Below are 26273 nucleotides of genomic sequence, written 5' to 3'. Positions count from 1 at the left end.
AAATTACCAGATATAATAAATAACATAATCATGGATTTCCTCCGACTCCCCATCTCTGGGTCACTGACACTGTCCCCAGTCATCTGAGCCCGGAGTCTCCTGCGAGCTCTGTTGGCTAATATAATGTTTCTGACTGTCAGTGTGTTTAACAGTAGAATCAAAATAAATGGAATGAATGGTGTTATTACGTAATGCATTAATTCAACAATAGCCCAAACAACTGAAGTAAATACATTTTGAGGCACTTTACAAAACCACGGACTATTAGAAAGCCAATATCGCTTGTAATACATGAAATACCAGAAAATGTTCTTCAAATAACTCAGTACAGTCACTGTTCCTAAAACCACACCCGCTGTTTTCTTGGTGTATTGTTTATTTCTCAGCTTTTGGCAACATATGGCCACAAACCGATCAAAGGTGAACATGACTGTGAACCAGACAGAGCAGTCTGTGGCAGCATAAAGCAGAACCGCGTGGATGTTGCACACGTGGAGAGCATGCACAAAAAGAAACTCCTCCCGATATGTGATAGGAATTTGTCGTAGTATCAGATCGAAGATAATGACCAGTAGATCGGCCACTGCCATAGCCACCAGGTAATGAGTGACACATTTGGAAAGGCCACACATCCCCCGAACCAGGATCATAATTGCAATCAGATTAACTTGAAAGAAGAGGAACAAATATAATAATTTATATCTCAAATATAGTGCAGAAACGATCTTTTTCCTTTATTTCCAGTAAAATATTGGAGTCAATTATTAATGAGTATCCAATGATTTTGCAAAACTAAACCACAAATCTACCACAAATTTGCAATTTATAATTCCATTCAGAAAGGATTCTAACTATTTTACCTGTCAGGGGATGGAAATAACATGTAGTCAAAATCATTGGAAATGCTGAGGTCTAAAACACAGAGGTGTCTGTGACAATATGGACTTCACAACTTTGAAAACTGTTCATGGATTGAAAGAATCAACAAAGAATAACCTTTAAATATGGAGAGAAGCAATGGCGTCCTCAAATAAAGTGTTTCTTGAGACACAAGGGACAATGAGGAGCTGTTGTAAAAGCAGTTACATGGGAGTTACCCATTCCTGGGAAGAAGGGGTTACAGATACCGAAGGGGAAATAATACCTGCTTGAGAAATTGCTGCCTCGTGACAAAGGGACAATTATGACGTGGCTGCAGTGGTAATGTTCTGAAGTAAAGAGTGTAATTGTAGGAAAAGGTATGTTTTAAGCAGCTAACCCTGAATGAAACAAGGAACAAAGGAGTTACTTTTGCTGAGAAGGCAAAGTATAGACTTGAGAGGGCCGAAAATCTAATCTATATTTGGGATGAAAAAATCTATTGAATCATCAATAATGTTACAGCACAAACATGAAAGACAGAAAATAGTGCGAGAATCCAACAGCAGAACAACTCAGTTGCAGAACTTCAGTTGATAACATGGTCCAGGGATCGAACCCTGGACACTTCCAGCGACAGACCACTGTTGGTTGAAATCCAAAGCGGGTAGTAACTAATTTGGTTTGCATGGATTATACTTGGTTACTTGAGGGATCTTAATAAAGTTGTAATTATTGTTTCAGTACTGATTGTCTCAGAGATTTTTTATTAAATGGTCAAATTAAAGGGAAATTATATTGAGTTTAGCCCCAATGCATGGATCAGTGAAACGGGATTGAAACAAGCACAAGTTCAAGTCAACACAAAATTTGCGATCTGAAGCCAAATTTACCAACACGTGCAGAAATTAGATTAGACTTACAGTGTGGAAACAGGCCCTTCGGCCCAACAAGTCCACACCGACCCGCCGAAGCGAAACCCACCCATACCCCTACATTTACCCCTTACCTAACACTATGGGCAATTTAGCATGGCCAATTCACCTGACCCGCACATCTTTGGACTGTGGGAGGAAACTGGAGCACCCGGAGGAAACCCACGCAGACACGGGGAGAACGTGCAAACTCCACACAGTCAGTCACCTGAGTCGGGAATTGAACCCGGGTCTCAGGTGCTGTGAGGCAGCAGTGCTAACCACTGTGCCACCGTGCCGCCCACGATACTGTAACAGAAATGATCGATTCAGACATTTCGATATTTTGCTCCATTCAAGTAGATCTTTGATAGCTTTTATTAATTGTCATTAACGTTTCTTTAACTCTCATCTCATTCAATCCATAGAGGGAATATTCTCAATAGCTATTAAGAAAGAAACAAAGAGGAAAAGAGAATGAATGAAAAACAGTGAGAAAGGAAAAAAGAAAGACAGCAAGAAAGAAAGAGAGAAAAAAGAGAGAAAAAGTAAGAGTGAGAAAAAAGTAAGAGAGAGAAAAAAGAGGAAAAAGAACGAGAGAAAAAAGAACGAGAGGAAAAAGAAAGAAAACAAAGAAAGAGTGAGAAAAAAAGAGAGAAAAGAGAAAGAAAAAAGAGAAAAAAGAAAGAGATAAAAAAGAAACAGAGAAAAGAGAAAGAAAACAAAGAGAAAAAAGAGAGATGAAAGAGAGAGAGAAATGAAAGAGAGAAAAAAGAGAGTGAAAATTGAAAGAGTGAAAAAGAGAGATAAAACAAAAAGAGGGAAAAAAGTGAGAGAGAGAAAAGAGAGAGAAAAGAAAGAGAAAAAATAAAGAGAAAGATAGAGAGAAAAAAAGAAAGAGAAAGAGAGAGAGAGAAAAGAAAGAGAAAAAGAGATGAAAAAGAGAGAAAACAACAAAAGACAGAAAAATGAAAGTGAGAAAATAATGAAAGAGACAGAGAAAAAAGAAAGAGAGAAAAAGAAAGAGAGAAAAGAAAGAGAGAAAAAATAAAGAGAGAGAAAAAGATAGAGAAAAGAAAGATAAAGAGAGAAAAAAAACGAGAAAGAGAGAGAGAAAAGAGTGAAGACAAAGAAAGAGAGAAAAAGAAACAGAGAGAGAAAGAAGAGACATAAAAATAAAGAGAGAAAAAGAAAGAGAAAGAGGGAAAAAGAAAGAGAGGAAAAAAAAGAGAAAATCAATGAAAGACAGAAAAAAGAAAGAGAGAAAAAAAGTGAAAAAAAGACAGAGAAAAAGAAAGAGAGAGAAAAAAAGGAGAAAGAGAGAGTGAGAAGAGAAAGAGAGAAAAAAAGAGAGAAAACAAAGAAAAAGAGAGGAAAAAGGAAGAGATAAAAAGAAAGGGAGAAAATTAAAGAGTGAAAAAAGAGAGACAACAAATAAAGAGAGAAAAAGAAAGAGAAAAAAGAAAGAGAGAAAAAAGAAAGCCAGAAAAAAGAGACCGAAAATGATAGAGAGGAAAAAAAACAAAGAAAGAGAGAGAAAAAAGAGAAAGAGGAAAAAAAGAAAGCCAGAAAAAGTACAGAGAAAATAGAGAGAGAGAAAAAGAATGCAAAAGTGAGAAAAAAGAAAGAGAAAAAGGAGAGAAAACAAAGAAAGAGAAAAATAGAACGAGAGAGAAGAAAGAAATAGAGAAAAAAAGAGTGTAAAAAGAAAGCCAGAAAGAAGAGAGCGAAAATGAAAGAGTGAAAAAAGAGAAAACAAAGAAAGATAGAGAAAAAAGAAAGAGAAAGAGGAAAAAGAAAGAGAGAAAAAATAAAGGGAGAGAAAAGAGAGAGAGAAAAAGAATGCAAAAAAGAGAGAAAAAAGAAAGAGAAAAAGAGAGAGAAGAGAAAAAAGAAAGAAAAAAGAGGGAAAAAAGGAAAAGAAAGAGAGAGAGAAAAAATTTAAAGAGGAAAGGAGAGAGAAAAAAGAAAGAGAAAGAGAGAGAAAAAAGAAAGAAAAAGAAAGAGAAAAAGAGAGAAAAGAGAGAAGAAAGGAAGAAAAAAGAGAGAAAAGAGAGAGAGAAAAACTGTAGATAGATGCAGACTATTTATTGTTTTGGCTCCCAAGTGCTATGATGTTAATGAATTCTTATAGAAAAATGGAATTCGTCTTGATGTCTACTCACTACAGAAACATAAGGAAGATCAGGGAAAAAAGTAACACAGAAATTACAATGCTGCGCATGATTAAATTGTTTTTTTTTGGAATTTCATCTACAGGATGTAACTTACCCGGGACACCAACAGCAGCTAAGACCGGGTAGTAAATCCTTTGTATGTCAGTGATCACCCACAGAATCTTCAGCTTTACCATAAAGCTAAGAGACATGGTTTCCAATTTGAAAATATTGGTTATTTTGATGACTTTTGACAAGGATTAGCCAGTTCTCTCTTTGAGAGATTGAGGAAACTTCCATTATTTATAAAGGGGAGAATCCATCAGAGCAGAAAACCAATTCCCAAGTAACAGAGCCTAATTGCAGCCACTAACGAAAGTAATGCAATCAACAGCTACTGTCAGGGGAATTTGTACATGAGCAGGCGTGGCCTGACCAGTTAACCCTATCCCTGCTCATCAACCCCAAGCATTTGTCCAAAATCGCACATTAAAAGAATAGCCTCTGTCCAACAATTCTAATAAAGGTATCTTCTAAATCAAATCAGCAGTGGGAAATAAGAATGAACATTGCACAGAATTTTAATGGAGGAGTTTAATTGTCAGTATAGAGACTGATTCAGTGTTGGCATAATTCAATGGGGACGTTCAATGAGGCTACAGTCACTGATTTCCCACGAGCAACATCCTGGAGCCCTTGATTAGAAACTTAACTGAATGAGTCACATAAAGCTTTTTCCACATCTTCTGGGATGAAGGTGTTTTTGGGCGTGGAAGCATTGATTTCCTGTCCCTAGTTATTCTCCAGAAGGTGTGAATGAGCTGCCTTCTTAATTACTGAACTTCACGTGCTGCAGGGAGATGGACACTACTAATAGCAAGTCAGAAGCTTGGAAAACTGCACTAAGGAACTCACGTCCTGACTTCCCAAAGCTTGTCTAAGCTCTGCAAAGTAAAAGTCAGGAGTGTGATGGAATCCTCCCCACTTGCCTGAACGGGTGCAGCTCCAACAGCACTCAGGGAAGCTTGACACCATCCAGGGAAAAGCAGCTCACTTGATTGGTACCACATCGTCACCCACCCAGTCCCTCCACCACCGGCTGTGTGTACCATCTACAGGACACACAGTTTAATGTTTAACATATTTATAATTAAAATATTGGGTGGACATTAAAAAAGAGATGAGGATTTATTTTCTCTCCGATGTTTGTGAGTCTTTGGATGTTGATGCAGAATTAAATGAACGATGGACGGAAAAGGTGAAGGTACCAAAACAGACTCTAATGTCTAAAGGTGCGTAAGTCTGTGATAAAGAACAGTGGCACAAGATGGAACACATACCCCTTACAGCAAGAGAAGCTAGAGATGCTTAAAAACATCCTTCTGTCTGTATTCATGTGGGAAAGTGTAAATACTAGTTGAAATAATAGGGCTTCAAGGCATTAATCTGACTTTTAAAAAATATTTAATACTCATAAAGAAAAGCACCCTGGATAAATTAAACAACAGTTGATACATCATTTGGATCTTATAATCTACATCCAGGATTTCAAAGGAAAAGGAAGCAGAGAGGGTGGTGTTGACCTTCCTGAGTGATCGATCTCACTGCTTTTCAACTGGTGTGTCCCAGCACACTGGGACGTGGTGTCAAGGTAGGAAGTGTGCTGTGGAATGTTTGGGAGGCAGTGCTGCTTTACCTGTACATTGAATCTGTCTTCGTGTTTCTGATCTCCGCCAGAGCCTCAGGGTCTATTATTGAAGGTAGCACCTACTGACAACAAGCATCCCTTACAACAGAGCAGGCACAATCTCCAGAGACACCCGTGTGCGCCCTTCCAACACTGCACTTGGCATTTGAAACACAGAGAATGTGCCGTGGTATTATTTGTCTCATTGAAGTGGGCCTTGAGTCTGAAAAGGCTGGGAATCATGAACATAAATTATGTTTCATTCCCCAAGATTATCGGTTTTGAAAATGGTCTCCTCCTGTTGAACAAGAGTATGATAAACATAGGTAGCCACAGGCCAACGTTGCTGGAAAAAAGGAAAAGGTTGGAATCAATTGGTGTGAATGGTTCAATGAAACTTTCACAGAAGTGTAATTCAATAAGATTGAAAGTGTACTATTTATAACAGGAAACAACTGTCTGAGAATGGGTACGTAAGAGGATCATGAAACTGAGAAAAAGCTTCATAGGAAATGCCACACTTCCATTATTTCAGACCACAGCCAGAGTATTGAGTGCAGTTTTGGGCCCCATAGCTCAGGAATGATGGACTGGACCTGGAGCATGTTCAGAGGAGGCTCATGAGAATGGTCCCAGAAATGAAAAGCTTAATGTATGGGGATCATTGAGGAGTCTGGTTGTATAATCAAGGTTTTAGAAGGATGAGGGAGGGTCTAATTGAAAAGTACAGAACACCGAATGGCCTGGACAGAGTGGATGTTGGGAAGATGTTTCCATTGATAAGACTGACTAGGACCCCATGGCACAGCCTTTAGAAAGGAGATAAGGGGACACTTCTTCAGCCAGAGAATGGTGAGTCTATGGGATTCACTGCCACAGATGGTTGTGGAGGCCAGATCACTGTCTATATTTAAGACGGAGATAGATAGGTTCCTGATTGTCAAGGGAATCCAGGATTACAGGGAGAAAGCAAATGAGGTTGAGAAACTTGTCAGCCATGATTGAATGGTAAAGCAGACTCAATGGGTTAAATGGCCTAATTTCTATGTCTTGTGGTGTTATAAAATAGATGTGAGAGTAAGCTATTTGGCCCATTGAGCCTGCTCAACCATTCAATCTCATGATAATTGATATTTTGCCATGTTCCTGCTGTGCTCCCCCCCCCCCCCGACCCCCCACTTCCTTGACACCTTTAGAATCTAATAATCAATCTGTTAGAGTTTTAAGAATATTCAGTGAATTGCCTCCACAGCTTTATATGGTGGAGAACTCCACAGGGTCTGCAGGATGGAACAGGACATTCAGGAACACAAGAGGTAGGATCTGAAACCAGCCTTTTGAATCATTGAGTTTGCTCCAAGATTCACAGAGATCATGGCTGATCTGACCATCCCCAACTCAACCCCCCTGCCTTTTCCCCACTCACCTCAATACTCTTCCTGATTAGAAATGTGTCCATCTCAGCTTTGAATCGACTTAGAAACCCAGGATCGATGGCCCTCTGTAGTAAATAATTCCACAGATACACACCGCTCTGAGAGGAGAGATTCCTCCATATCTCTGTCTTTGACATGGGGCTCCTTATCGTGAGGTGATGCCCTGTGGTCAGAGACGGAATCTCTCCACATCTACCCTGTCAAGACCCGTGAGAATCCATAGGTCACCTCTGTTTGGCCTGCAATTCAACTCTTGGGCAACAGTTACCCAAACCTCTCAACCTCTCCTCATAAGACAGTTCCCTGCTTCTAGCGACAGCCGAGTGAACCTTCTCTCGACTGCCCCCACTGCCTGGATATCTTAACTCCGATATGGGGCTCAAAACTCTTTACAGTTTTCCAGGGAGTCCTGACCAATGCCTTGCACAGTTTTTAACAAGACCTCCAGATTCTGATACACTGTTCCTTTAGAAATAAAGGCCAGCAGCTCATCTGCCTTCCCTATTTCCCATTGAATTTGGTTGTGATTTTTTTTGTGTGATAATGTATGCTGACTCCTGAATCCCAATGTGCTGAAGCTTTCTTCAGTCTTTCTCCAATGAAGGAATATTCAGCCTTCTTATTCTTTGCATCAAAATGGTCTTCTGTGGGAGAGAATTCCCCAGGTTGATCACCCTCTGAGTGAAGAAATGTTTCCCCATCTCAATCTGAATTGCTCTCACCCATATCTTGAGACAGTGACCTCTCGTTCTAGACTCTCTGACCGTGGGAAACATCTTCCCTGCATCTCATCTGTCCAGGCCTGTTTGTATTTTATACATTTCAATCAGTTCCCATCTCATCCTTCTAAACTCAAATGAATACAAGCCCAGTTGGGCCAATTTCTCCTCATCCTGCCATTCTCAGTGTCAGCTGAGTGAACCTTGGCTGCGCACTCTCTATGGCAAGTATATCATCTCTCAGCTACAGTGCAAACCTACATTCAATACTCAAGGTGCAGTTGGACAAAGGTCCTGTATAACTGCAGTAAGGCTTCCCCACGTCTTACACTCACTATCACTTGGCTTGTCTCTAATGTCATGTGGACTGTTTATTCTGGGATGGGGAAAGCAGTTAATGGGGAAGGGGATAGAGTGCAAGAGGGAAGGCTTTTGAGAAGAGTCAAGTACGCTGGGGCAGGTCGGTATTTTATCTGCAGATCTGGGGACACAGGAAGTACAAGGGCACCAGTGAGCCTGAGGTACAGCAGGGTTTGGAGACAGTGCTGCCCTGCTGAGCAGGCTCTGATCATTGAAACCCCAAATAAATCCCAAGGGAAACACGGGGTAAGTGACACAGGGTTACACACTGACAGACCTGAACAGGAACATCGATGTTTACACACACAGACCTCCGCCAACCCTGGAGTCATATCTGGTGTCAGGCAATTCCCAGGTTCCAAAGTAACTCAGTTCTCCTTTTGTTGTCCCAATGTGGCTCTCCATAAGCAGCAGACATCTCAATGTTTCCCCATGACGAGGTTCACAGGATCTGGGCCACTCATTCATTTGGGGAGGGTGAACTCCATGAGGGTGTAAAAAAAATATTCACTGTTCCCATGTTTGGATTGTGGGAGGAAACCGGAGCACCCAGAGCAAACCCAGCCAGAGATGGGGAGAATGTTCAAACTCCACACAGAGAGTCACCTGGGGCTGGAATCAAATGCAGGTCCTTGGTGCTGTGAGGCAGCAGTGCTAACCACTCAGCCACAGTGCCAGCATCAATCACTTCAATTAAAATGAAAGAGTAATTGCAGCAAATGTACACCAATCTGATACTGGGGATGGTAGGACTGCTGTGTAAGGAGAGATTAGTTCAAATGGGCCTGTATTCAGAAAGAGTTAGGAGAATGACAGGCAGAGAGTTATTGGGTGCACACGGCTTTGTTGCTTGGGCTATGTAAGAAACTTAGAGGTTATTTTCAATGTGTATTGGACACAGTGTCTCCTGGCCCAGAGTGTAGTGCCTGGTTTTTGGTGCTCCACTTCAGAAAAGATGTGAGGCCATTAGAGAGAGAGTGTGGGGAACGGATTCACGAATATGGCTAAACCATGAGGAACCTCAATGAGTTGGACAGAATCGAGAGATTGCCATTGTTTTTCAAAATGAATAGAAAAAATTAATTGGGGCTTCATATGGATATTCAAAATCATAAGTGTTCCAGAAAAATGAATAATTATCGTGGATAAACAATTTCCCCATTGATGACAAACACATCAACAAAATTTAAACCCATTGATGAAAGAAGCAATGGAGACATGTGTGAAAGCCTATCCTGCAGCTCATCATGAGCATCTGGGCGCACTGCCTCTGACGATGGTGCAGACAGATTCCATGGAGGTTGTTCAGGAGGGAACAGGCAGCTGGAAAGGCAAAGTGTGCAGGACAGAAACACAGTGAGCATTCTGAGTCCAGAGAGCATTCTGATTACCATTGGGCCTTGGCAGGTAAACATCATCGAATTACTTTGATGAACTTTGTGAAGGGATACATTATTCCATTCTTCATCACTTCTCTGAATTTCCTCTGGGTAACTGCATAAATAAAGGTGTTTGTGCAGCACCTCAGGAGCTGGAGCATGAAGCCAATCTCTCTTACAAATGTTGGCAGAGGAACTGGGTATCCCAAGTAATCAAAGCATCTCAGTATGGAATAAGCAATGAACACCACCCATAACATGATGAAATTGCCAATTAACATAATAATGGATTTCCTCCAACTCCCCATCTCTGGGTCACTGACACTGTCTCCAGTTGTCTGAGCTCGGAGTCTCCTGCAAGCTCTGTTGGCAAATATAATGTTTCTGACAGTCAAAGTGTTTAACAGTAGAATCAAAATAAATGGAATGAATGGTGTTATTATGTAATGAATCAATTCAACAATGGCCCAGACAACTGAACGAAGTACATCGTAAGTCACACGACAGAACCATGGGTTTTTGGAAAGCCAGTATCTGTTTGTATAACTGAAATACCAGAATATGTTCTTGAAACAATTCAGCACAGTCACTGTTCCTAAAACCACACCTGCTGTTTTCTCAGTGCAATGTTTACTTCTCAGCTTCCAGAAACAAATGGGGACAAACTGATCTAAGGTGAATTTGACTGTGAACCAGACAGAGCAGTGTTTGGCAGCATCAAGCAGAATGGTATGGATATTGCACAGGGGGACGGACATCAGGAAAAGAAACTCCCCTTGATGTGTAACAGGAACTTGTTGTAATATCACATAGAAGATCACAACCAATAGGTCCATCTCTGCCATAACCACCAGATAATGAGTAACACATTTGGAAAGACCACACTTCCACCGAATCTGGATTAGAATTGTCACCACATTCACTTGACAGAAGAGGGGAAAATAAGAGAGCTTATTGATCAGTTACAATGCAGGAAACAATGCAACCAATTCTTAATTATTGTTATTCAATCTTATTGCAACAAACTACTTTGTGATAATAAATATATTGTTTGACATTCCAATTAGAGAGGACTCTCAAAATCCACAAACCTGCCTGCCCCGGCCGACCCATTGTCTCAGCCTGCTCCTGCCCCACCGAACTCATCTCCCAATACCTCAACACGGTCCTGTCCCCTTTAGTCCAAGAACTCCCCACCTACGTTCGGGACACCACCCACGCCCTCCACCTCCCCCAGGATTTTCGCTTCCCCGGTCCCCAACGCCTTATTTTCACTATGGACATCCAGTCCCTGTACACCTCCATCCCCCATCACGAAGGACTCAAAGCCCTCCGCTTCTTCCTTTCCCGCCGCACCAACCAGTACCCTTCCACTGACACCCTCCTTCGACTGACTGAACTGGTCCTCACCCTGAATAACTTCTCTTTTCAATCCTCCCACTTCCTCCAAACTAAAGGAGTTGCCATGGGCACCCGCATGGGCCCCAGCTATGCCTGCCTCTTCGTAGGATATGTGGAACAGTCCATCTTCCGCAACTACACTGGCACCACCCCCCACCTTTTCCTCTGCTACATCGATGACTGTATCGGCGCTGCCTCGTGCTCCCACGAGGAGGTTGAACAGTTCATCAACTTTACTAACACCTTCCATCCCAACCTGAAATTCACCTGGACTGTCTCAGACTCCTCCCTCCCCTTCCTAGACCTTTCCATTTCTATCTCGGGCGACCGACTCAACACAGACATCTATTATAAACCGACTGACTCCCACAGCTACCTGGACTACACCTCCTCCCACCCTGCCCCCTGTAAAAACGCCATCCCATATTCCCAATTCCTTCGTCTCCGCCGCATCTGCTCCCAGGAGGACCAATTCCAACACAGCACAGCCCAGATGGCCTCCTTCTTCAAGGACCGCAGATTCCCCCCAGACGTGATCGACGATGCCCTCCACCACATCTCCTCCACTTCTCGCTCCTCCGCCCTTGAGCCCTGCTCCTCCAACCACCATCAAGACAGAACCCCACTGGTTCTCACCTACCACCCCACCAACCTCCGTATACAGCGTATCATCCACCGTCATTTCCGCCACCTCCAAACGGACCCCACCACCAAGGATATATTTCCCTCCCCTCCCCTATCAGCGTTCCGCAAGGACCACTCCCTTCATGACTCCCTCGTCAGATCCACACCCCCTACCAACCCAACCTCCACCCCCGGCACCTTCCCCTGCAACCGCAGGAAATGTAAAACTTGCGCCCACACCTCCACACTCACTTCCCTCCAAGGCCCCAAGGGATCCTTCCATATCCGCCACAAGTTCACCTGTACCTCCACACACATCATCTATTGCATCCGCTGCACCCAATGTGGCCTCCTCTATATTGGGGAGACGGGCCGCTTACTTGCGGAACGCTTCAGAGAACACCTCCGGGCCGCCCGAACCAACCAACCCAATCACCCCGTGGCTCAACACTTTAATTCTCCCTCCCACTCCACCGAGGACATGCAGGTCCTTGGACTCCTCCACCGGCAGAACACAACAACACGACGGCTGGAGGAGGAGCGCCTCATCTTCCGCCTGGGAACCCTCCAACCACAAGGTATGAATTCAGATTTCTCCAGTTTCCTCATTTCCCCTCCCCCCACCGGGTCTCAGTCGGTTCCCTCAACTCAGCACCGCCCTCCTAACCTGCAATCCTCTTCCTGACCTCTCCGCCCCCACCCCACTCCGGCCTATCACCCTCACCTTGACCTCCTTCCACCTATCCCACCTCCATCGCCCCTCCCCCTAGTCTCTCCTCCCTACCTTTTATCTTAGCCTGCTTGGCTCTCTCTCTTATTCCTGATGAAGGGCTTATGCTCGAAACGTCGAATTCTCTATTCCTGAGATGCTGCCTGGCCTGCTGTGCTTTGACCAGCAACACATTTGCAGCTGTGATCTCCAGCATCTGCAGACCTCATTTTTTACTCTCAATATTTTAGTTGTGGGAGGACAGATACACAATATAATTGTGGCCAAACGCACAAAGCAATGGAGCAGGTGAAACATAATTACAAAACAAAATTGCAATTTGAATAAATGCAAAAGGAATGCATTTGTAAATTGGGGTGGAAAAGTTTCTCACAAGTCTGAAAATATAGGAATGGAAACACTTAGAATGTTTCTTTCTCGCAAGTGGGCCATACATATATTGGATCTAGTTTGCAGTCATGATTGTACAATCATTATTATACTTATCATAGAGAAAATAATCATTTGAAAATTTTGAAAACTACACTTCTTCCAAAGAAAGAAAGAAAGCATAAAAGCAAGAAGCCGTCTTGAAGTAATGTCAATGATGACATATAAGGAAGATCACTGAAAAAGTACTGACACAAAGATTAAGGTCACTCATGTGCTTAAATTCCATCTTTTGAAACAATATCCCTCGAGTGTAACTTAGCTGGGATAGCAAACTCAGCTACGACCAGATAGTTAATCTTCTGAATATCATTAATCACCCACAGAATCTTCAAGTTGCTCAAAAAATCAAGAGACATGATTTCCATTTTGTAAACAATGGATCTATCAATGGTTGTTGGTAAGGTCTGTTCTCTCTTTGGGAGATTGAAAATAAAATCCCTTATTTATAGGAGGGAGAATGCATCAGATCAGAAAGCCAGTTCCCATGTTAATTGAGAATGAACTACAGCCAGTAATAACAACAACCATTCCAAAGGGGATTCGTACATGAGCTGTTGACGTCCTGACCAGATCATCCTGATGCATTCTCAGCAACTCCAAGTCTTGGTTCAAATCTACACCATAAGAGAAAGATCAATCTCCCACAAATGTAAATAAAGTACATTTGTCAGAAAAAAATAATGGGGCACAGGATGATTGAATTTTATGAGATACAAAAAAGTTAGGAAAACGCAGACTTAATACTGAACAATAGGATTTGAAAAAATGAACGCAAAATGTTTTCCCAGATTCCTCCTGGCACCCTCCAAACTTTTGCATTGGCATTTTCAGAAATGTTGCCAATTATGTTTATCAGTTTCAGGGTGTGATAGACAGGTTTTGAATCAGGAAAGAAATCAAGGTTCATGTGGAAAAGGAAAAGAAATAGATATGACCATTTTCAGATCAGCTATGGTCCCACTGAATTGTGTAACCTATGCCCAATCTACAAGGCATATGTCAGGAGTGGGATGGAATAGTCCGATTTGCCTGCAGTTGTGAAGCTGTAGGGAGATTCATGAAGCTTGTCACCATCCAGGGCAAAGCAGCCAGTTCATTGCCACCACATCCGCAAACATCCCCTCCCCCCACCACCGATGCAATGTGCACCACCTACAAGATGCGTAGTTTAATGTTTAAAGTAGTTGCCCGTTAAAAGCAAATGGTGCCCATTTAAAACAGAGATGAGGTGACATCTTTTCTCTCAGAAGGATGTGAGCCTTTGGAATTCCCTTCCTCAAAAGGTAGGGGTTTGAGAATTTTTAAGCATTTTGTAAGACAAAAGTGGACTGTTGATGATGAAGGCATTGAAAGATGATCAAGACATGCAGGAATATAGAGTTGAGGTTAAAGTCTGATCAGCCATGACCTTATTGAATGGTGCAGCAGGATTCCAGGGACAAATAGCCTCCTCTTGTTCTTGTTTGTACATTTTAATGAGTAATCTCTGGCTTTTCCGATGAATAAGTCCTCAAACACCAAAATTGGAAATGTAGTGGCCAGCAAAGAAGGTCACCTCAAAGTATAATGGGATCTTGATCAGATGGGTGAATAAGCTGTGGAATTGGAGATGGAGTTTAATTAAGATAAATGTGAGGAAAGGCAAATTAGAGCAGGACTTATACCCTTAATGATAAGGTCCTGGGAAGTGATGCTGAACAAAAAGTTACCTTGGAGTACAGGTTCACAGCTCCTTGAAGCTGAGTCGCATATATATAGGATAGTGAAGAAGGTATATGGTATGCTTTCCTTTGTTGATCAGAGGATTAAGTAGAGGAGTTGGGAGGTCATGTTGCAGCTGTATTGGATATTGGTTCGGCCACTTTTGGAATACTGCGTTCAATTCTGCTCTCTCTGCTACAGGAAGGACGTTGTGAAACTTCAAAGTGATCAGAATAGATTCGCAAGGATGTTGCCAGGTTTGGTGTAATTGAGCCATAGGGACAGGCTAAATAGGCTATTTTCCATGGACTGTTGGAGGTGGAGGGGTGACCTTATAGAAATTTATAATATCATGAATGGCATCGATAGGGTAATTAGACACTGTCTTATTCCCAGTGTGGGACAGTCCAAACCAAGAGTTTAAGGTTAGAGTGGAAAGATTTAAAAGGGACATGAAAGATAACGTCTTCATACATGTATAATAATGTATAATAAAGATAACGTCTTCATACAGTAGTGCATGTATAAAATGAGCTGCCAGAGGAAGTGGTGGGGGCTGGTACAAATACAGCATTTAGAAGGCATCTGGATGGGTATATGAATAGGAAGGGTTTAGAGGAATATTGGCCAAGTGCTGGCAAATTGGAATGGGTTTATCTAGGATACCTGGTCAGCATGGATGAGTTGGACTGAAAGATCTGTTTCCATTCTGTACATCTCTGTGACTCTAATGAAAGTCAATTTATTATGACACATTGCATGTGTTCCACTATTATTTAGTTGCTTCCTGCATTGGAACACATCAAAAGCTTTCTGAAAATCTGTGTTCACGGCAGACAAAAATTACACCTTTGCTACTTTGTGTTTGGATAATCCACCCACAAAGACAACTGGCAGGCTGTTAAAAAACAATTTCCCATTCATACATTTGCATTAACCCTGCCCAGTTATTTTCTCAGCATCCGGGTGCCAACATATTTTATAATAGACCATTAGTTTCCAACTGTTTACATTGTATCTTAAATTCGACATTCCCTACTTTCTCCTTCCATCCCCTCTTAAAAAAGTAAGGCAGATACCTGCCCCCTTTCAAATTGCAGACACTGTCCCCAAGTTTACATATTGGCCACCAACACCATCCAGTATCACCATGCTCCTTTTGTTCATGCTTTGAATATGTGTCCCGGGGATTTGTCAATTTAGGATTAGATTAATTTCACCAGTACTGCTTTGTTTCCACAATTCTTCTTTCTCAGTTTATCATTCTCACGAGTCGCTCTGAATACAAGGCACTGCCTTAGGCTGACACTCTGCCGATCAGCTACTGCCTCAGATTTGAGCCTCAACACTGAGGAGGGTTTTATTGTCAGAAGTTCATTCCTAACAGTGCGCCTCATTGTCAGAGAATCTGTTCTGAGACAGTGCCTCACATTAATGGGCTCAGAGATGCTGGAACGCTACACCATTAAAGGATCAATACTGAGGTATTGCAGCACTGTCAGAGTCAATTCTGAGGGCTCCCTCAGTACTGGCTCTCAAAGTGCTCCACTATCAGTACTGAGCCTCGAAATGTGTGGCCCACCCTCAATTCTGATCCCCATGTAAACAGGCACAGCCCGAGAATGGACCCTCTGACAAAAAAGCACCAATCCTTTGACAATCAGGCACGCCTTTAGTTTTGACCCTGTCATAATGCTGCAATACCTGAGTACTCAGCACGAAATTATCTGGCACTCCCTCAGTTCTAAACCTCCTATAACAAGGCATTGCCTCCATATTGACCCTCTTGTAATAATCCGTTGCCCACAGTTCTGACCATTTGACAGTGCTTCCATATCTCAGATAATGAGGGAATTGGTGCAGTGTAGCACAAAATGGGAAAATCGGGGCAGGCAATGCAGAATGGAAGAATGAGAGTAGGGCACTTCTAAATGGGCCAATTGGGCTGGTTCATCAGTAAATATAAGAATTAGTGTAGGGCAATACTGATTGGAGAAATTGTCCATGACATCAGTAAATGGGGGAATTGGTCTTGGGCGACACTGAATTGGAGAATTGGTGCAGGGCATCAGTAAATGTGAGAGTTGCTGCAGGGTGCTAACAAGAACATGTGTGAAGGGGAGAACACGGGCAGGGAATCAGTAAGTAGAAGAAATGTTGTAAAGGAGCAGGAAAGTGGAGATTCACACAAGGCACCACGAAAAGAAAAATATTGAGTAGGGCACCATTTTGCATAAAATGTATACCAGAGAAAATGGGAGAAATGGGTGAAGACAACACTGATGAAAGCGAGGATTTGTGCAGGATCAGTTATTTGGGAAGTTGACAGAGAACACCAAAATTCGAGAATTCTGGTAGCAGACCACTAAATAGAAGAATTGTTGCAGAGAAATACTAAATGGAAGAACTGGTGCACAGTGGAACTAAATTAGAGAACCGGGACATGGCACCAGTAAATGGGAGAATTAGAGTAGGGCACCCTTAAATGGTAGAATTGGGCTAAGGCATCAGTAAATGGGAGAATTAGTACAGGGGTCTGGGTAAATGGGAGAATTGGTGGGCATTAGTAAATGGGAGAATTAATTCTGGATGTAGGCTTGCTTGCTGAGCTGGAAGGTTCATTTTCAGACGTACTGCTCAATGATATCACAATCAAAAATTTAATGGAAGGTATAATCAAATGAGAGATGCTGAGTTAAACTCACTCCTTACTCTCTCATCTTACACACACCTCACACCTACATACTCAGCCACTCCCACACTGACACACAGACACACACACACACACACAGACACAGTCGCTGATCAGTTCCTGCTAGATTGCTGGTTTTGAACATCCACGAGGACAATCATCCTAATCCCATGTGTTATGCCCTGCTCCCAAACAGAGCTTCTGATTGCAATCTGGAATGTGATACAGATGCCTCTCAGTGTCGGAGAGTGGTGAGTCTTGAGTCTACCCCAGGTGTTTAAATGTCCTGTGTTGATCTGTCATCCAGGGATTCTTTAGTGGAGCTTTCATACATGGAAATCCCAATATATTTGGTCATTCGGGTCCATGTGTGCCTGTGTGAGCGAGTTGTGTGTGTATGTGCGTGTATGTGCACATGCATATCACCCTGCAAATATGACTTTACTCAAGCACTTACTGAAATATGATGTTAAGTTTTTTGATTGTGATATCATTGAATGAGTTTTACTCTATATTAAACTCAATGTTTACCTGAGCAGGGAGGGAATGATAGGGCTGAAGATCTGTATCCCCAGCGGGGTTTCTCGCAGAGGGTCAGCTGAAGGGCCTGTTTCCATGCTGTAGGGATTCTAGGAATCTCATGACGTATGCAAACCAAAAATGCGCTCCTCATGACTTCTTAAAATCTCTTTCCTCGCACCTTTAAAGCCTGCCCCGTTCCCTTGAAATTTCCCCATCCTTGAGATAAGGCAACTCTATCAATAACTTTTATTATTTGGTAAACTTCTACCTGCTCCCCTCTCAACCTCCTACATTCCAGGAGAAAAAGATCCTCAACATTCCAGCCTTTCATTATAATTCAAACATTCCATTGCCAGCAACATCCTGGTAAATCTCTTCTGAACCCTCTCCAGTTTAATAATATTCCTATAACTGGGTGCTGGCTGTTTCAAAGCTCCAGTTTTGGAACTATATTGTAAGCTTTTATGGACCTGATATTTCAACCTCCCTCGCCCTCTCTCCACAAAAGCTTTTGCAAACACTCAGCTTTTATTTCAGTTTCCATGTGAACAGTATCTAGCTGTTTGAACAGAACAATTCCTGTGGATTTCCCATGGCCAACCCACCCTGTCTAACATCCCTGGACACTGTGGACAATAATGTTAAACGCTTTCATCCTTCAGTAGTTCCTAGACATTGGTCACGTCCTGTCTTTTAGCACTGAAGTAATGCATGTTGGTATTTTGGGAGGTGGCTGCTGCCTTATTACAGGATGATGAAAAGAGAATGCAGGATCCAGTGGGACATTTCTCTTTAAAAAAAACTAGTTTCATTCATTCAAACAGTGGCTGCTAATGCCTCCTCCAGAGGGAGCCACCCTGCAATACTTCACCGCCCCGGCCCAAGTCACATCTTGCCTACTCCCACATCTTCCTTGTCAGTCCTTCCCCATGGGTGTGGCCATCTTGAGGTGACGTCATTGTGTAGCCCATTGCGTCACTCAGGTCATTGTGTGACTGTCCGAACCAATAGAATGGTCAGGGACAGCAGCCAATTGTCCCAAAACAAACCTGCCGCTTGTGCAGTGGCGCGGGGAGGCCAGCAGAGGGTGGCATTGTATCACTTTAAACACAATGAGGACAGATACTGACACAGAGAGTCAGAGACATTGATTCATCAGATTTTAATTCATTCATTCACTTAAACCTCCCTCCAGGACAAACTGTGTCCCATTGCAGACAGAGGTGGGCCCCACACAAACAGGACCAACAGCATTATATCAATTTAAAAAGAAGAATAGACAGAAAACAGATAGCTGGCGGTTCAACCCCATTTAATTGATTCAGCCCCCAAAACAACAGAGGGCCCATTGCACAGAGACACAGACACAGAGAGACACAGACGCAGTGACACGCACTAATACACATGCTGAGACACAATCACATACACATTCCCATACACACAGATAGTCAGATTGAGATAGACAGAAAGATGCAGAAACAGAGTCAGAAACACACATGAATATACAATCACACACATCCACAGAGATGCACACAAACAAACATATATGGGCTGTGTGCAGTAACTGACAGTGCCCTGAGTTTAACCATCTATAACACAATCTCTGTCAATGAGCTCATTCCCAGCTTTTTGAGATGAAATGTTGATAACAGTGTGGAACAGTCACATGATGTCCCTCAGGCTATTGTCAGGTAAGAGGTGAATCTGGTTAAAATCTCATGGATATTTGCACAATTAACAGACTTGTGTAACAGAACCGTTGTGCTCTCCATGTTTAAGTAGAATGAACTTGCGGTGCAGCTTTCTCAGTATCACAACTACATACATTCCCTATCTCCACCTCCAACACTCAGTAGCAGCAGTGTGTACCATAGAGAAGATGCACTGCAGAAATTCACTAAGGTTCCTTACAGAGTAGCTTCCAGACCTATGGCATGATCACCTGGAGTGCCAAGCAAAGCAGATACACAGGAACACCACCAGATGACAAATCCACAACAAGCGACCTGCCATCCTGGCTTGGAAAAACATATCAGTATCAAAGTGCATTGACAATGCAACCTCTCCTCCTCAGAGCAAGTCTGTTCCCCAGCCAGCGATGGCCCAAACCCATTAATGAATCATTAAAGATAGCGTTCACTATTTTAGTGCCTGGGATGCTCCAATGCTCAGCATTGAAATATATTAGGTCTATATTTGAGAAAGTCGAAAGGCAATTGGAATGTATCAAATTCTGAAGAAGCAGGGGCTTGAAAGGGTACATGCTCAGAAATTATTCCTACAGGCCTGGGAATCTGAAACAACAACGACACTGTCTCATAATAAGGGGCAGATTATTTATGACAAAGACCAGGAGACATCCCTTCACTCTAAGGCTTCTGAATCTTTAATATTCTCTATCCCTGAGGACTGTGGATACTCCATGACTGAATACAGTTCAGACTAGAATAGACAGATGGCTGGTGCCTCAGGGAATCATGGGATATAGAGAGTGGACAGGAAACTGAATTTGAAATCTAAAATCAGCTCTGTTTGGATTGACTGCCAGAACAGGCTGCACAGTCTCCTGCTCAAATTATCTCAACCTTTAGACATTTACTGAACCAACTCCCAACCGTTGCAGATTTGGCTCCACGAAACCATTTGTTATTAAACATCTGCAGCCTCCACCCTATTACAAACCATCTCATTCTTTGTTCAGCACCACCCCCATTCCAGTTGCTCAGAAATGATTACTTTCCTAACTTCATTCTGTTGTACTGAAGCCCTCCACCCCCAGGACACATGGGTTAATCTTTCCCCCCAACACTCCAGCACACCTTCCCTTCTCTCTTTAGATGCTGCTGACCTTGTCAGTTTTCTCAGCCCGGCCTCCGTTTATTTCAGAGGGAACATCCTCTGTCTGGTCCCCTTTCTGAGAGAGGAATCAGTCTCCGGCCTGCCTCCTTGGTAATCTGTTTGTTCACAGAGAAAATAGCTACCGCTCCATTCAAATTCATAACATGCCCAGAAGGGCATCGATGTATTGTGGTGATACTAGATATATTACATCTTAAACCAAATGAATTTAATGAGGAAATGGCATGTTGCTCTTGAATCTGTAAGGAGCAGAAAATCAATCTGCCCTCAGGTGTTGTTGCTATGTGTGATACTCCTCACCCCACCTGAAGAAGGGCTTATGCCCGAAACGTCTAATCTCCTGCTCCTTGGATGCTGCCTGACCTGCTGCACTTTTCCAGCAACACATTTTCAACCCCACCAATACACAATGACTGAATGCCCAACCTCTCTCCATACATTTCTTTCAGAATGAGATCAATAATATGACAAATTAAAACAAAATGCAAACTGTGATGAACGTTCCATGTCGGGAGTCATCGTGTTGTGCAGGTTTTACAGCACTGGAATTAGGCTGTTGGCTCCATCATTCACACTCCGGCCAAAACATGTGGATTCCATCTCTAAAGCTCTCCAATTTCCCAGGTCCCTGCCTGATTTCAATGTGTCTGTGTGGAGTTTACACATTCTCTCCATGTCTGAATGGATGTCCTACAAGTGCTCCCACAGTCCACGGATGTGCAGGTTAAATGGATTAGCCACACCAAATTGTCTATTGTTCCCAGAGACGTGTAGGTTAGGTAGATTAGCCGTGGCAAATGCAGGTTTACAGGAATAGTGTAGTGGTGAGTCTCGGCGGGAGGGGACTTGATGGGCCGAATGGCCTGTTTCCACATTGTAGGGATTCTCTGATCTATGCTCTTCAGATCTGCCTCTACACATGAGGTGGTCTGTCACCTGACCCAATATCAAACAGGTCTAATTAAAACAAACAACTGCAGATCCTGGTGATATGAAAGAGAGCACAGAAACTGCTGTTGAATCTTTACAAGTCAGGCAGCATCCGTGGGGAGAAAGCAGCGTGACACTTCCAATTCCAATGATTCTTCTTCAGAACTTAACCGTTTCTGTCTTTATTTCAGCCCCATTTAATGGTCACGAACAAGGTCTTGTTAAGGATGTTTGGGAATAGCAAGGCCATGCATTGCAGAGAGTGGTGGTGGGATGGTGGTGAGTAAGTTGACCCAAGTTCAATTCCTAGCTACTGTACTGTTGTAGTTTTAAAGCAATTTTCAATTGAAATATCTCGAAGGTGAAATGAAGAGTCAGTCTTGAGCCTGACTCTGTTGTGTGAATGTCCTGTGTTCATCTGACATCCAGGGATTCTTTAGTGGAGCTTTCATATTTGGAAATCCTTATATATTTGGTCATTCCGTGTCTCTGCATAAATTGTGTGGCGAGTGTATGTGTGTGAGTGTGTGTGTGTGTGTTTGTGAGTGTGTGTTTGTGTGTCTCTGTGCGTGTATGAGTGTGTGTGTGTTTGTGTGTGTGTGTGTTTGTGTGTGTGTATGTGTTTGTGTCTGTGTGTATGTGTATGTGTGTGTGTTTGTGTGTGTGTCTGTGTGTATGTGTATGTGTGTGTGTGTTTGTGTGTGTGTCTGTGTTTATGTGTGTGTGTGTGCATGCGTCTGTGTGTGTCTTTGTGTGTGTATTTGTCTGTGTGTCTGTGTGTGTATGTGTCTGTGTGTGTGAGTGTGTGTGTGTGTATGTGTTTGTGTGCGTGTGTGTGTGTGTCTGTAGGTGTGTGTTTGTGTGTGTGTGTGTGTGAGTGTGTGTGTATATGTGTGTGTGTGAGTGTATGTCTGTGTGTGTGTGTTTGTGTTTGTGTTTGTCTGAGTGTGTCTGTGTGTGTGTGTGTGTGTGTCTGTGTGTGTGTGTGTGTGTGTGTGTGCTTTGCATTATTGGGTGAAATATGTCTTTAAACCAGGACTTACTAAACATTCAACAATATTTTCCAGATCCTTGTACACAAGTCTCTGATAGCTGGACAGAAAGGGGTCACTGGGAAGGGTGGGAAATGACCCAAACCCAGGGTTGTCTCCCTGGGATTTAGAAGGATCAGAAGGAATGAAAGTTTTTGAGACAATATTGGAAACTGCTGGGATGGAGAATGAGAAAGGCTTCTTGCTGCTTCTGGGTCTAGGATTAGAATCAACGTCCAAAACTCTAACAATACTCTGAAATCGTTTCAAGATTAAAATGAAGTAACAAAGCCTCCCATTTCTCTGTGTGATATTGCACAGATTTTGTCTGACTTCCTCACTCACTGAACCTTTCAAACACCTTCCCAGTCTTTCTGTCCCCTCCTTGCATCTTACTGTCCCACATCACTTAGTGTTATCAGCAAACAGAACACAGGATCCCATCATCTCAGACATTGAGAGAGACTGTGTCCAGTGCACTGTAGGTAACAGAGAATGATTCCCTCCCATCTTCTGCTGTACAGCTCGTGTCTGTCTCAGAGTCAGCTCTGAAACATCTCCAGGACACTCCCATCCTTTCTCTGCCTGTCTCTGACTCTGTATCTGTGTCTGTAACTCTCTCGCCCTGTCTCTGAAATGAGCTTCCCCATTCCGTCATTCACACTGAGGACATTACAAAACTGCTCCATTCCCTGTAACCCAGTTTGAGGTGACACTGAAGACATGAAATGTGTTTTATAAATGTCCATCACTCAGTTACTTTCCAGGCCAGGTCCCTTCCCACAAGGACATTGGGTGACTATTTTGCTCTTTATGACAAACAGAAAGCCCTCAGCCCTCACAGTCCTATTTCACTGGAATTCTGTAAATCATATTAATTGGCGGGAAGGAAGTTTGTCTGTGAGTGTTTTACTGAGATGACATCAGCAATCATGTGGACTGCTTTCATCCTCAGACACCTTCCCAACGACAGTAAACAGTGTCTGCTTGTATCATCCTGACGTCGCCTGCTCTTCCCTGTTTACTCCATTGGCAATTTGTGTATCATCGGCACATTCTGATCATGTGTCCTGTTCAATGGAGGGAGGTACAAAGTAAAGGTCTCTTTCCACTGTCCGCATTAATGACCCCGTGTCAGGTGCAGCACAGGGAGAGCTCTCTATGATGTTGCAGTCAAATATCTGAAGGACAAGTATTCCCCAAGCAGAGACATAGAGTTAAACTCAGTTTAAACTGTCTCCAACACACACCCCCACACACAGACAGACACAAAGACATATGCCATCTCTCTCATACTCCATCTCCCACTCTCTCTCTCTCTCATACACCATCTCACTATTGTTCTTTCCCACACCCAATCTCTCTCTCCCCCTTTCTCTCTCTCTCTCTCACGTACACTGTGTTGGTTTCGTTCTTGTGTCTAAATGAAACAAGGGACATGAGTGGAGAATGGGATTAGGGAATTCAACTCCACCATCGGCCTTGATCATGTTGCATGCCAGAGCATGCTTGAGGGGCCAAATGGCCTTCTCCTGCTACTATCTTCTATCATCTATTGTCTATTGTTTCTATGTGATGTCTATAGGTTCATTGACAAGACCCACGCTGGGTGAGAGAGAAAGATGTGGGGATGACTGCGCACACACGACCATCGTCTGGATATTTCTTCAGTTGTGACCAGTGTTTCCAGACTCCCCCTTCCCTCACATGTCAATGCAGGTGGGTGTGTCACCGCTAATGATAACCTCAGAGGGACCATTCTACTGAGGGGCGAAGCCTGGTTTAACAGGGAGAGTCTGAACCATAACCTTCCTACCCACCGATGGGACCTCCACACAATCCTCTAATTGCCTCTGTTCATCCCTCCCTCACCTTCCTGTTTGTCCCGAACTGTTTCCCACATCTCCTTCAGCTGGGTGCTCAGTTCGAGCACATAGCGATGTATTCTATCGCAGCGAGGGCCAGCATCAGAACCCTCCCATGATGATGGAATCGGGCAGTTACATTGCCCGCCCTGTCATCGACTCGTAAGGGGTCAAACTATTTGACCGGCTTGTGGTGGACTGGAGTTTGTCAGAGTCCTGAATAAAGTTTTAGCCTGTCCAAACTCTCCTGAAAACTCAGACTGCTGAGTCCAGGCAACATCCTTGTAAATTTCTTCTGCACTCTTTCGAGTTTAATAACATCTTTCCAATAGCAAGGTGAGCAAAACTGAACACAACACTCCAAGTGTGGCCTCACCAACTTCCTGTATAACTGTAACATAACTTCCGAAACTCTATACTCAGTGCCCTGACTGATGAAGACCAGTGTCCCATAAGCCTTCTTCCCTGCCCTGTCTAACTAGGACTCCACTTAGGGAGAACTGTGCACCTCAACTCCAAGGTCCCTCTCTCCCACTACACTCCTTAAGGCCCTACCATCCACTATGAAAACCCTCCCATGGTTTGACTTTCCAAAAGGAAAGATCTCATAGTTATCAATATTAAACTCCATTTGCCATTTCTCAGCCCACCTCCCCAGCTGATCAAGGTCCTGCTGCAATTTCTGATAACCTTCCTCACTGTCCATGAATCTGCCTATTTTAGTGTCATCAGTAAACTTACTAATCATGCCCTTGTACATTCTCATCCAAAACATTAATATCAATAACAAACAGCAATGGGCCCAGCTCCGACCCCTGAGGCACTCCAGTCTGACAAGCATCCTTCCACTATTACTCTCTGCTTCCTGCCATCAAGCCAATTGTGTATCCAGCTCCCCCGGATTCGATACGATCTAATCTTCCAGAGCACCCTCCCTTGTGGAACCTTATCAAAGGCTTTCCTGAAACCCATATGGAATACGTCTACTGCCCTGCCCTTGTCAACTTTCCTGGTCACTTCATCAAAGAACTCTAACAAATCTGTGCGGCACGGTCTCCCATTCACAAAGCCGTGCTCACTACTCCAAATCAAACCCTGATTTCCCAAACGCATGTATTTCTTATCTCTCAGAGTCTTCTCAAGTAACTTACCCACCACAGATGTTAGATTTACTGGTTGGTAGCTCAATGTTCATCTTTGTAGCCGTTCTTGAATAATGGCACAATATTCGCTACCCTCCAGTTTTCAAGGACCTCACCCGTAGCTAACGATGATGCAAAAATATCAGCCACAGCCCCTGCAATTTCTTCTCTCGCCTCTCGCAGTGTTTATGTACATATTTGTCAGGACCAGGAGATTTATCCACCTTCTCCAGTAAATTCCTATATCCTCCATGTACCTCCAGGAGTTCTCGAGATCCCAGCTGCCTGTATCTGAGCCATGCCAACATTTTGCTACGTGAAAGCCTCAATATCACTTGTCATTCTGAATTCCCTATTCCTGCCACCCAATCCTTTCACCCTCACAGGAACATACACACCTTGTACTTCCTTTTAAAAGCCTCCCACTTGCCGGAGTTTCCTGAACCTGCAAACAAACTGCTCCAACCAACCCCTGTAAGCTCTTGTCTAATTCCATCAAACTTCACCTTCGCCCAATTCAGAACTTGAACCTGTGGATCAGTTTGGTCCCTCTGCATAACTATTGTGAAATGAATAGAACCATGGCCACTGGTCACAAAGTGTTTCCCCACTGTTCTATGTTCTGTGTCCCCTCTGTGACCTGTCCTGCCCCATTTCCCAAAAGGAGATCGAGTTTTGTCCCTTCCTGAGTAGAACCCACGATATACTGCTTGGGGAAACCTTCCTGAATGGACTTAACAAATTCCACCCCATCTCGGCCCTTAACGCTATGGCATTCCCAGTCTATGATGGAAAATTAAAATCTATGTCAGCCCTATTGCTCCTGCAAGTCTCC

This window comes from Hemiscyllium ocellatum, chromosome 44 (assembly GCF_020745735.1).
Source record: "Hemiscyllium ocellatum isolate sHemOce1 chromosome 44, sHemOce1.pat.X.cur, whole genome shotgun sequence".
In the NCBI taxonomy this organism is placed as follows: Eukaryota; Metazoa; Chordata; class Chondrichthyes; order Orectolobiformes; family Hemiscylliidae; genus Hemiscyllium; species Hemiscyllium ocellatum.
The sequence above is the reverse complement of the archived record's forward strand: the minus strand, read 5'-3'. Positions refer to the sequence as shown.